At 37.0% G+C, this 11029-nt stretch overlaps 1 long non-coding RNA gene across 1 annotated transcript; it reads right to left on the bottom strand.

Moving 5' to 3' along the window:
- Window positions 1-7766: 7766 nt before the first annotated feature.
- LOC138338115 (uncharacterized) lies at window positions 7767-10299 on the bottom strand. Its single transcript, XR_011211450.1, has 2 exons — window positions 10008-10299; window positions 7767-8057 (listed from the first exon to the last, which is right to left on the bottom strand). It is a non-coding gene; the product is annotated as an uncharacterized lncRNA (long non-coding RNA).
- Between the last annotated feature and the right edge of the window lie 730 nt (window positions 10300-11029).

Here is an 11029-nt window from a genome sequence, read left to right as displayed (position 1 = left end):
ACTCATTTCATTATATAACAGTTTAAGACATGTGCAATATAAAGAAAATCTGTTTAAAACATGGTTTTCAACTCTGAATATGCAAAGATACCATTAACTTTAAAGTGTACGTAAAAATACAAAATAATATGATGTAAACTCATAATCATAATAATAAAGAAAATATATCATGCTTTCTCTCAAAATCTACTCGTGCAATTCATAAATGAAGTCCCATACCCCCATTCATGCTAAGAAGAACTGTCACTCCCCGAGCCTACACCCTGGGTGGAACCGGCACTTGAAGACCATTGCTCGCCCTCAAACAAACCCTTGGCCTGGCTACTTAAATCAGCGAAAGACAAAACTTAACTTAAACACGAATAAAACATATTTAAGGGAAGTACCCAAAATGACACTTGAGTCTTAAAAACTGAAAACAACTCCAAACTGAAATACTATAGTCTACGAAGCCTCTAAACTGTCTAGAGAGGGATGTTGGGACAGACCACAAAACATCCTAAAAGCTAACCTAATATAGAAATGAAAAGGATGTCCTCCATAATGCAAGAAATCTCATTACAAACTCTGAAGCTCAATCTGGATCAATGAAACGTTGCATGCTAATCCTGGGTACCTCTGTCTTCATCATGAAACGATGAAGGACAACTGACATCACTACATTGAGTGTACGAGTATACGAGTTGGGGAGCTAACCAACCACTTAAGCTTGAAGGTATTAGATTAACTTACCTTGGCTCTACTCAACTCGAGAATACACTTAACTCAATTATATACATATAAAGTAGTTTAAATCACATGCAAGATGTGTACATATATATATATATATATATATATATATATATATATATATATATATATATATATATATATATATAAATCTCATAAAACAGTGAAAACAACTTAGTTCATTAAAGGAAATGCAATAACAAACTCAACTTTACTTATATAAGAAAGTAATATTGCATTTGTGGGAGTTTCTCTAACTAACAACCATTACTATGATCCTAAGTGATGATACAACGTCTTACCTCACGTTGCAAGAGGACCATCCTACACCTTTCCATCAGTATAGGACCTTACTCAACTTAGTAGATCTATTAGCTCTCATTACGTGATCATCTAAAAGTATGACACGTCAATTCTCATGTTGGTTACATGGTGTACATGGAGACTTGAGTTAATATGAACTCTCATCTCCACATCAGTGCTCAGTACTACTTCCAAAATGTACTTTAGCTCATTCTTTTAATAAAACTTCCTTCCTTTGGGTCGAGACAATTTACTGAACCCATTATCTTTAAAAAGCTCCTTTTGGAAGTCAATGTTCCCCTTTTTGTTCAAAACACTTTTGGAACTTCTAGTTCCCCTCTTTACTCAAATGTGAAATATTTGTAAAACTCTAGGGAATACTTAGTTCCATTATATCTTTTTGAAATTGAAATCAACTCTTGCTCTTTACTTAACTTAAAACTTTAAGTCTTTAAAACAATGTGAAAACATTTGTGAAAGACTTTTGAAAACTTATATCTTTACTTTGACTCGCTTCTTAATTTCTAGACTTGGCTCTTAACTTCTTTGACTTTGATCATAACTTTCCTTTAATTGAATTATGGGTTCAAGGATCATTATCTCATGTTTATATATGATATCGTTATGTTTAGATGTACTTTAGAGTGTTGGAAAAAACTAGGAATAAGGGGTACATCACTTAGGAACTAGTACGAAAAGATAGGGAAATAACGGGGTCTCCAGGGGGTCGGGGCGCTGTGAGAGGCATTGAGCAGCATAGCCTTATGGAAAGAGGTTGTCCTCAGGCGCTCTGAGAGGTGCGGCGTGCCAGATCCTGATGGACATAGTCTGTCCAGAGGGGCTTTGGAGGCGCAGCGCTCCATCATCTCTCCAACAAGTTTTCTGACTTTCTTCTTCATTTTTCATCTCTAAACCTTCCCAAATTCCCATGGATTCCACCCCAAAAATTTAGGATCCCTAATTAACTTATTACCCAATTATCTAGAGCTAAAAATAGTCCGAAAACATGGATTACTACTAACAGCGATCAACAACAATTCAATCAACAAAAACTTCTAACGTTTCATCAAAGGTTTCAAGATTTCTTTTCAATTTGAATCTTGTTTTTGTAATGAATAAATTTGGAGGGTGGGTGAAAGAACCCATCACCGAATTATCTCAGATTCCTTGTTAGGGATCACCCTCGACGAAATCCACGAGGCTAAAACTTGGCGTTCTTACGTCTTCTTCTTCCTTCTTATCTCTTCTACTTTATTTCAAAGCCCTAGTCTATTTTTCTAAATACGTAAAATGATTGAGATCAGTTTTTACCCAAACATATTACCCAAAACAAAATTAATTAATGATTTCAGGAAAAGGCCAAATCACCCTTAACAAATTCGGATTTGGAACTTTCCCTGCGCCATCTTGAGAAGGTTATATCTCCCTCATATGACATCGGAAATTCGCAATCTTGTCACAGTTGGAAAGCTATTCCAACGAGATTTTTATCTATACAAAGAAATTACCCAAACTCATCATGATCTGGATGTTATGGTCCTTTGAAATAGCCAAAACTCACTTTTGAAATCTGGAAATTTTCCAGATTTCCTTACTTATTTCCAAATTTGATTCTTTTTGTTTTTCTTAGCTTAACCTTTGTTTATCTAGAATATAAGATGTTGCAATATCTCCCCCTTGGGAATATTCATCCTCAAAAAAGAATTCTTTCTCTAAGTGAAGGATAGTAATATCGTTTCAGCACTCAATAACAAAAGTAAGTAATATCATGCTTATACATGATATTATAAAGTGTTAAGAAGAGAATTTAGTACCTTGATTTGCATGCCCTCCAGATTCAAAGAGATGTGGATATATCTTCTTCATATCCTCCTTAACTTACCAAGTTGCTTCTTCCATGAGTTGGTTCAAAGGACCTTGACTGAAGCAACTTCCTTTGTCCTCAACTTGCGAACCTTATGATCCAAAATCTGAACCGAAACTTCTTCATAGGACAAGTTATCCTAAATCCTAACATTCTTGTTGGTACTATCAATGAAAGATTACCCAAGCACTTCTTCAACATTGAAATATTGAACAACATATGAACCACTTCTAACTCTTGGGGTAGCTCCAACTCATAAGCCACATTGCCCTATATTCTTGAGATTATATAAGGTCCAAACCTCATAAATCCTTTCATAGGTGAAACCTTTAGGTATACCCAATCATCAACTTCAAACTCTAATAACCTTTTTCTAACATTTGTGTAGGACTTTTGGCGACTCTGCACTGTATTCAATCATTCTTGAATTACTTTCACCTTCACATAGCTTGGTGAACTAAAGCAGGTTCTATTTATCCTGCTTCTCCTGCTTCAAACCATCCAATACAAGATCGACACTTTCTCCCATAGAGAGATTCATATAGAGCCATTTAGATGCTCAAATGATAACCATTATTGTAAGGAACTCAATGAGAGGTAGGTGATCATTCCAATTTGCTTTGAAGTCTATAACATAATCTCTCAACATATCTTCCAACGTCTGGATAGTACGCTCCGCTTGTCCATCTGTCTGAGGATGAAACGCGGTACTCAAACTCACCTTGGAACCCAAACCTTTCTGGAAAGATTTCCAGAATTGCGTAGTAATCTATGCACCTCTATCTGAAATAATAGAGATTGAAACTCCATGAAGTATTATTACTTCATGAAGGTACAACTTAACATAATCCTCAGCCGAATAGGTAGTCTTGACCGGCAAGAAATGGGCTGACTTTGTTATTCTGTTGACAATCACCCAAATGGAATCATGTTGCATTTGCGATCTTGGCATGCCTGTCATGAAGTCAATGTTAGTAATATCCCACTTCCATTCCGGAAGCTCTATATTCTGAGCCAAACCTCCAGGCCTTTGGCGTTCTACTTTCACTTGCTGACAATTTGAACACTTGGAAACGAACTGAGCAATGTCTCTCTTCATACCTTCCGACTAATATACTTCTCTCAAATCATAATACATTTTGGTGGAACCCAGATGAATGGAATATTTGGAGCTATGAGCCTTCTCGAAGATACTCTCTTGAAGTCTATCCACCTTGGGTACACATAATCTGCCTTGGTATTTCAGCACACCATCTCCCCCTTGTTTGAAAGACAATACTCTTTGGCTATGGACACTTACCTTCAAACCAAGTTGAACAGGGTCTTGGTCTTTCTTCTCTTTCACTTCTAACACCAAGGATGATTCAGTCCCATTGTTTACCACTATGCCTCTTTTTGTTGAGTCCATAAGTCTGACTCCCAATCATGCAAGCTATACACATCTTTTGCTAACTCCCTCTTTTCTTCTTTTACATGGGAATTACTTCCCATGGACAACCGTCTTAAGGCATCAACAACCATATTAGCCTTGCCTGGGTGATAAAGAATACTCATGTCATAATCTTTAAGTAATTCCAACCACCTTCTCTATCTGAGGTTGAGCTCTTTCTAAGTGAACACATATTGGAGGCTTTTGTGATAAGTGAATATATCCACATGAACACCATATAAATAATATCAGCATATCTTCAACGCAAACATTATTGCATATAATTCTGAGTCATGAGTTGGATAATTCTTTTCATTAATTTTCAAGTGCTTGGAAGAATATGCTATGACCTTTCCATTCTGCATTTACTCACAACCCAAGACATCTCTTGATGCATCTCAATACACCACAAAGCCTTGAGTACCCTCAGTAATGTCAAAACCAGAACGGTAGTCAATCTCTATTTTAACTCTTGAAAGCTTTTCTCACAAGCTTTAGACCATTGGAACTTGAATTACTTTGAAGTTAACTTGGTCAAAGGACAAGATATAGATGAGAATCCTTCAACAAATCTCTTACAATATCCAGCCAAACCCAAGAAACTCCTTATATATGTCGGAGATGTGGGTCTAGGCCTACTTTGAACTGTTTCTATCTTCTGAGTGTAAACTTTAATACCTTCACCAGAAATAATGTGGTCTAAGAATGCCACGGACTTATGCCAAAACTCGCACTTGGAGAACTTTGCATACAACTTCTTATCTCCCAAAGTATGACGAATAAACCTTAGGTGACTAGTATGATCTTTTTCATTCCTTGAATTAATAAGTATGTCATCAATTAAAACAATGACAAATAGATCTAAATAAGGTTTGAAGATTCTATTCATAATATCCTTGAATGTTGGAGGTGCATTTGTTAAAACAAAGAACATTACAAGAAATTTATAATGCCCATACCTTAATCTAAACACTGTCTTAGGAACATCATATTCTTTAACCTTCAAATGATGATAGCGTGATCTAAGGTCAATATTGGAAAAGCAGGAAACACCCTGAATTTGATCGGAGATATCATCTATCCTTGGAAGAGGATATTTATTCTTGATGGTCACCTTATTTAACTGACGGTAATCTATACACATTCTAAGGGACCCATCATTCTTCCTAACAAACAAGATCGGAGCGCCCCACGGTGACACTTGGTCTAATGAAGCTTTTATCTAACAGATCTTTGAGTTGTTCTTTCAGTTCTTTTAATTCTGCTGGTGCCATTCTATATGGCGGAATAGAGATAGGACGAGAATCTGGGATGACATCTATGACGAAGTCTATCTCTATTTTGAGAGGGATTCCGGGTAGATCATCAGGAAAGACATCTGGGAACTCACTGACTATAGGAACTGACGTAATGGACGGTACCTCAACACTTGAGTCGTTAACTCGGACTAAGTGATAGATACATCCCCTAGAAACTAACTTCCTCGCCTTAAGGTTTGAAATAAACGACCCTTAGGCACTTTTGAACTACTATCCCACTCTATGACTGACTTATTTGGAAACAAAACTGGAACTTGACAATTTGAGTTCTGCAATCTATTGATGAATAACATGCTTGGAGCCAGTCCATACCTAGAATGACATCAAAATCTACCATATCTAACTCTATCAAGTCAACCATGGTGCTCTTCTGATTGATGGAAACAAGACAATCACAATAGACTCTTTCCGCTAGAATAGACTCCCTAAGAGATGTAGAAACATAGAAAGGTTCACAAAGCTTTTCAGGGAGAATTTCAAACTAATTTTGAAACATTAGGAGTTACAAAGGATAAACTGGTTCTTGGGTATAATAAAGCATAAACATCGAAACTAAAGACTTTGATAATACCCGTGACATCATCTGGAGAGTTCTCTTGCTTTTGGCGTCTAGTAATTGCATAGAGGCGATTTGCCCCTCCGCCGGTACTAGATTTAGCTCCTCTGGGTGCAGCCCTATTTGGTGGAGCAACAGATTAATATTGGGCTCTGTTTCCTGGAATTTCACCACCTTGCTTATTATTAGTGACAACACTTGACACAACCTGTCTGGCCATCACGTCATTTTCCAGGGTAGATTCTACCACATCTATCACACTAGAACTTCCACCATCTCTTTGTGCTACACTACCCTGAGATTGGGCCAGTCTAGCCTTAAAGTGCTGTGAATTATGACCGCTATACTCACCTCGATTTTTGGGTGCAAGTGCACTAGCAGATGATGATGTATGCCCCTTTGATTTTAGGAATTTTGGTCGGCTCCAGCCATCTTTCTGTTGGGTAGACTCGTTCCCAGTCTTCGCCTTCTTGTTTTGGTACTCTTCTTTGTCCTTCACCTTCTCTTCTTCAAATTATTGAATGTATACCATCAACTTTGATATATCCATGTCACCTATTAACATGGCAGCGCTACCTTCATTACTTGAAGCACCACCTAACCCTGCAATAAACAAACTCATTCTGCTCCTCATGTCTTTCACCATCTCTGGAGCATAGTGATATAGTAGGGTGAACTTCAAGCCATATTCATGAACACTCACGGAGTCCTGTTTCATAGTAAGGAACTCCCTCACCTTGGATTCCTTCAGTTCACAAGGAAAGAACATCCCTAAGAAGTCTTCCTCTAAGCAAGCTCAACTTGCATGTGGTTCATCCTCAACCCTACCATCCTTCCATCGGTCAAACCATGTTCTGGCCACACCTTTTAGTTGGTATGCAACCAATTTAACCCTCTCAACATTGACCACATGCATTACATCATACACTTTCTTCTACTCCTCTATGAAGTTCTCCGGATCTTCAGTAGTGTTTGATCCGATGAAACTAGGGGGATTCATCATAAGGAACTAACGAATTCTCAAAGTATCAACCCCTTCCTGTCAAGCTCCTGTCTGCTTCTCAACTTGTTAAATCACAACCTCACTCAACATCTGGATAGCTTCCTAGAATTTAGCATTGGTAACCTCTCCTTGAGATTGTGTCTCTGGTGCATTTAAAACCTCTTGTTCCTCAACATTACTTCGTGGATGACCTCTGAGTGCTCTTGTTGGAGGTATGATGATCTGAAAATACGTGTAAGCACGAATTAGAGGGAGAATTTTAGAGATAAACTATCACATCCGGGTTGACCCCCTAGACGTAACCGGCGTCGTCATCCTTTTTAAGGACTAAGACTAGCCTCTTAGTTTCATATATTACATTCATAGGTTGAAATATGCGGAAAAATTTAAAACCTTCATTATCGCTACATGGAGGTTTACATATACCTCTACATACACATAATATATATTCCTATCGAGTATGCACAAACCTTTCATATAGGAAGGTTACCTAGCCTTCTACTTTTATTGCACACACACATACACACATACACACACACACACACACACACACACATATATATATATATAAATATAGCAATAGTATCAATGACTGTCTTATCTCATACCATCTAAATGGATATCACAATATGGGCATATCCCTTACATCAATTCATCAAGACCATGTATAGGTCATACAAAAGTACAATATTCAAATAACAAGGAAAGAAATGATACAGTCAATAAGCTCATAACAAAATCCAAAGCTAGAAGATGGCATTTCCCTCGAAATTTGAGGACCTACCCCACTTGTATGAAAGAAGGAATCCAAGCTTTCAACAATATCGCCTTCCAAACTCTTCAATAACCGGAACCTAAAATGTTTGGAACAAGGGAAGAAAAAGAGGTTAGTACTCCACATGTACTAAGTATGGGATTTTATGCACATACACAAGCAAAACATGCTAATAGGGACTTTTTATCAAATCATGTCATTTTATCCCTTTAGAGTCTTAATGCAAAGTCAAGTAAGTCATATTAATCAACCAAACATGCTTACTATCTCAACAAGTAATACTTATCCCAACACACTTGAAACCATGATTTGCTACAACGCTGACGTCAAGAAAATAATATCACAAGAATGAATAAGAGTTAAACATATCATAATAAGCAAGACCATTAATCACAAGTCCTTATCAAGTCAACAAGTTCAATGACCAAGCAAAGCCCCATAACCTTACTCAATCAAGTATCCTCAACAAGAAAACAAGGCCAATGTCCAACTTTACATATCATATCGTTTAGGCTTGCATTTCATCATATAATATCATTATAAACCAAGGCATATTCATAAATGAACTAATCAACATATAATATCAACAATGTGTCGTGGTCATCGTCTATACATCATATATTGTCATAACATAAACATACATGAGAATCTCCTCCTAAGACACCCATCAAGGATAACTAGTGCAATGTCTAGGTAGAGTTTCATACCTTTACCTAGACTAATCTAGACCCCTTAGGTTATCCAAGTTAGATTTAAAGTCCTTTAATTCATTTTACCTTTAGGGAACATCTTTCCTTAACCGATATAGACCACATGAGCTAGTGTGGGATCCGGTGTCATAAAACCCTACACCAAAAGAAGGTGGACTACTTGCCAAGGTAGTACGAAAGCATAAAACATAGCAACTATGTGGATCCACTAGATAGTATTCCTATGGGGGAAACATTGTTCAAGAACTAGGAGATTTAGTTGGGACCCTCTTTATGCGCCATGCATTATAGTCTCCAATCTCGAGAGTAATGTAGTGTTCCTAACATCCCTATGTGGGAAAGGACACTCCTCTATGTAGTGCACTCGGTGCTAAGTTAGAGTCCCTTTTTGAAATTTCCTTAAGCCTTTAATTATCATTCCTAACTTAATTTAGGCCATAGGGTCTATCCCTTTTATAATCATCATCATCAATAACTCAATAAGAATTGTATGAGTGTAAATCCTTTCATCACAATTCATATAAATGAGGTTAACACTTTAACATTTCATAACTTATTAAGGCACCTTGATAGTAATAACCATCTTAATATCAAATACACCTTAATCAACCTCACAACACAGTGAAGACATTTCAATTAAACATCATACTACCCTTTAATCCTAATACAAGGCATACTCCAAATGTAATATCATGACTCAACAAAAATTAATCACAATTGGAAGTAAAGATAGAGATTTAATGACTTACCGAGTCTTCCTCATAGTCTAGCATCAAGGTCTTACCATTAACCCGTAACTCAACCCAACTTGGGGAGTAACATCATCACACCATGATAACCAATAGAATAACAAGGCCAATTGCATCTCTATTACACAATTCATCTTTAGATCACAACTTGAGACAAGGTACCTAGGCTAATTTCACATTATTATTCATAACTTAAATCACATCTCAAGAACTATCATTATAGGCCTATAATTCATCTTAAAAATTTGATCATAATAACACCATATGATAGTAATCAAATCAACAACCAACTAAATTGAATGATTACAATACAATATAGGTCAAGATCACTACCTAGGGTTAGGGATAGAGGATAATATTAATAAATTTAGACCAAACCATCAACAATTACCATAAACAAGTTTAATTTCACGTTAATATACTCAAAATAACCCTAAGAATTCATTAACAACTCAATCCATAATTTCAGTTTCGTAATTGAATGAAACCCATAAGAAAACTCAACTTTTTGAAATCTATTTTGAAGGAACCTTTTGAGGAAAGAATCTTAAAGGTGAATAAAACCAATACCTTAATGTTTCGCAACATTTTGATGAAGAATCCACCCTTTTTCCAGCCCCTAAACCCTATTTCTTCCTACCATTCAAATGGTGAGTTCATGTAGCAGAGAAATAACAGAGAAGGAAGAGAGTTTATTTTGAGAGTTGTATTTAGGTTAATGAGGTTTGAGGATATTTATAGTGGGGATTAATTAACTTAATTAGTATCCCTTTAATCCCAAACTAACTCCTAAACCAATTAATTAATTAAATGAAATCATTTAAAATTTAATAGTGAAACTCGACCCTCACAGATGAGACCCCGATTGACTGTCCGTCGGTGAGTCGACGGAAAACCCCTCCTCAACCTGCACTCTGTCGTCTCGGTTAGAGACTTTGCAGTTGAGGGCTTACTCCAATTTTTTTTAAGTGTGGAACGACGGTGACATCGACGCCCTGTCGATTCACACACGGATCGTAGCATGCACCTCCGCATCCTGTTGATGATTCCAGAAACTATTTAGGTGAAGGGACCTTCTCTACCAGCCTATGTGTGGGACGATAGTCGCATCGATGCCCCGTCGATCCACACACGGGCCATCGTCTATCCCATCGATGCACACTGCCAGGCAGTGCTGCATCAAACTGCAGGGGTCCTCCTCAAGAGCCCTTTGTTGATCCTTATGGAGTCATACCCATACATTTCAATCATGGAAAAACTCAAACACCCATTATCTACCTTTCCACCCATTTTCATACATTTCCAGCTCTTAAAAGTTAGTCAAAAAGTCTAAGGCACACCAATATCTCTTTGAACAAACTTTCCGGACGTTTTGGACGTTTTGGTTCTTAAACCTCCTAAAATACCTATATTCATTAAAAATGGACTTATAAACAATGTTTAGACTTTATGAAACCTATGTTAGGCTTTACAATGAGTATTCGATATTCAAGGTGTTACATAAACTCTTCGCACAAAGTAAGATGGAAGTAGTGAAACATTCCTAAATGTCTCATCCTCATAATCATAGATGTGGCGTGCTTCACACCGAG

This window comes from Solanum lycopersicum, chromosome 9, assembly GCF_036512215.1.
Source record: "Solanum lycopersicum chromosome 9, SLM_r2.1".
Taxonomy (NCBI): Eukaryota; Viridiplantae; Streptophyta; class Magnoliopsida; order Solanales; family Solanaceae; genus Solanum; species Solanum lycopersicum.
The sequence above is the reverse complement of the archived record's forward strand: the minus strand, read 5'-3'. Positions and strand labels throughout refer to the sequence as shown.